This window comes from Octopus bimaculoides, chromosome 1, assembly GCF_001194135.2.
Source record: "Octopus bimaculoides isolate UCB-OBI-ISO-001 chromosome 1, ASM119413v2, whole genome shotgun sequence".
NCBI classification, from domain to species: Eukaryota; Metazoa; Mollusca; class Cephalopoda; order Octopoda; family Octopodidae; genus Octopus; species Octopus bimaculoides.
Window position 1 is genome coordinate 37,377,135 of NC_068981.1, and position 3,164 is coordinate 37,380,298.

Genomic DNA, 3,164 nt, shown 5'->3' on the forward strand with positions numbered 1-3,164 from the left:
ATATATATATATATATATATATATATATGCATACACACACATATATATAATATAGTATATTATTACAGGCACTTATTCATTTATACATTTATATATGCTCAAGCATATGCATTATATTCAATTCCATTTACTTTCATTACATTGTACAATTACAATGAAGGTGAATTACATCACAAATTTCAATGAATAAAACATTAACATCAATTATACTCTATGATATTGGAAAATAAATGCATACACATCTTATCAAAATAAAGGAACACCTGCAAAATTCTTGGCTTTAAAAATATCCAGTACATTAGAGCTTCTTCTTATAATTTAATTATTATGGTCATGGAATTTTAGTCACCAGGGCTTCTTATAATTCAATTATGTTAGTCATGGAATTATTTTTAATCTGTGAAAGAGTGTTTTATTTTATACCTATAGTTTATTATTTATTTTGTTCTTTGACCTCAATTTTGTTGTCACTTAAATTTGATTTAAAATTCATATACTTCCTTTTTATTCAGTGTTGTTAAGAGGATTTATCAATTTTTATTTAATATAATTAGATATGTAAGAAAAGGTGTCTATCTAGGTTTAGCTTAATATATCCCATTATAGAAGGTAAACAAATGTTAACCTCCTTTGGTGAGATATGTTAAAGAAATGGTTTTCCTGATGAAGGCCAGTGTTTCTGGACTTTCAAAATGAAGCTAAAAGAAAGAATAATAAACGTTATAACAGCCACTATACATAGAATTGTTTAATGAAATATTTAAAGAATAGTCATAAATAGTGCAAGGAAATTTTAAAAGCCAATAATAAATAACTGTTTAGTAAGGAAAAACCAAATGGCCTATCTTAATTATTCCGGAAAGTATAGCAGACAATAAATTTAGATACATTCTGGTATTATTAAACTTCCTCAGTAAAGGTGCAGCCAATTTTCTCTCCACTTGTAACATTCTGCTAAGTCATGCTTGTGAAAGATACTTGTGGTATTGCGGTGTTGCGGTGTATACTTCGCTGCACTTGCCATGAACACAAAGAAGAGTAACCAAGTTAAAGTTTGTATATAAGTTATGCAATGATCATTCAAAAAGAAGGAACATTTTCTGAATTCAAAAGGTAAGAGAAAGTTGAAAAAGATTTAGCCCTTACAGATGGAAAGCAACTTACCTGTTATTCTTAATGTATTTGACAAAGACCACTAGTATAAATATATTTAATTCCACTATTAAAAATGTTTGCTAAAGAAGGTAGAATTTATCATAGAAATTTTGTTTGATAGGAATATCAATCAAAAATAATGTGTAGTTGACAAATGCAGTTTTTACACTATAGACAAAAAAAGAAACTTAATTTCTAAACTAATTTCTCTGAGGAATCAAGATATCTTCCTTTCTGACACCATCTTTGATTCCAAGAGAAAACCAAATGAATATTTTAAGAAATATTGAATTTTGAGAGAGGAATATACAATTAGTTAAATCAAAGCAAACATTATTGACCCTGATAGGACAAAAGCAAAGTTGACCTTGAAAGAATTTGAACTAAGAATTTAAAGAGTCAATGACTAAATACTGCAAGTTATTGTATCTACTGCTTTACATATTCTGTCAATCCACAGTCCTGATTTCATGAAGTATTGTTAATAATGACATCATTTGAAGGTATTTGTAAAATGGTGTCATCTGACAGAATGTTAATTATATTGTTGTGTACAATGAAAGTGCCACTGTACAAAACTGATTTCTAACATGGGCACAAAACTGCTACATGATTTTGAGAAAAGGTTTACTTGATTTTCTAAAACCCAATAATACTTCGATGTGTGCTTCTTTTATCAACTCTAGAAGGATTACACTGAAACAATTTTGTTAAGCTACCTTATACGCTTTGTACACAACAACAATACTTTCCAAACAGGCCATGTAGTAACATGAAGCTCACTCTCACTCTTCCAAATTAAGCGATAGGTACCGCTAAAATTGAGAAATGGAGATTTGTTATGACTTGGAGAGTCTCCAAAGCTGAAACGTGGAAAAAATTTATGCCAAATATTTCTGAAACTAAAGCTATATTCAATCTCTATTTGCAGCAGTTCAGGAAGAATGGTAAAAATTAGAACCCATGTTATTCTTAAAATGTCCTTGCTGACACTATAATTAAGATGATTTAAATAACTATAACATTATCCTGCCAGAAACATTGATTATCAAAGTTTGGTTATGAATAAACAATAATATTTTATTTAAATTTGGATATAAAAAAATTTACTTCAGCAAATGTGGACACATTTTTAAAATCAAAACTTTTGTGGCTGTTGCATTGGAAATATTACAGAAATTTGTATATACAAGTGCAAATAGATTTGAAAATGATTATATTGGACCTTCATAGTAAAGAACACTGTTGCTGGAATGTGAGTTTTGACCATAAATACCTGACTAATCAGGTACTTATTTTTGTTTATGACTAGAATATGTTGACTTTTAACCTTTGTAGATCTTTATTGTTTCATTGATAAGATGGAGAAATGCTGGCATGTGTTGCTACCTCTTAATAGTAGGAAAAGCCAATATGACCAGTATAGTTGTTACTACTAGAATTTGATTTTGACCATTATACTTATGTCATCTGTCAAGTATTTATCTTTGTGATTATATTGTATGTAGTTATTTTATTATTTTGTTGAATTATGGATATTTCTTCCATTATTAATCATCTAATTATATGGGGAAATGATTCTGTTTGGTAGAATATAAACGTGTTTTCTACTAATGTTCCCCTGACTTGTATTCAGTTGTGTTACTCCTTGTTGAATGTGCATAATAAGCTAACAAGAGAGTGCATAGCCAATGTAACAGTTAGCATCATTAAACTAATAACTTTAACATTTGTGATTGATTCTATAAATTATGTTGACAATTAGTAGCTTGTTCATGATTTTACATGCTTGGAGTTTGTTGTTGATAAGGTTTTTAATTCTAGTTTTTAAGTAATATATTATTTGTATTAATTTTTATTTAATATAATGCATTTTCTGTTCTGTTTAATGAAGATTTTTTTTGTAATGTATTAACTCATTATATAGTTGGTATGCATTCAATTAATATATTAGGTGCAGGCATAACTGTGGCAAGAAGTTTACATCCTGGTCACATGGTTTCACGTTC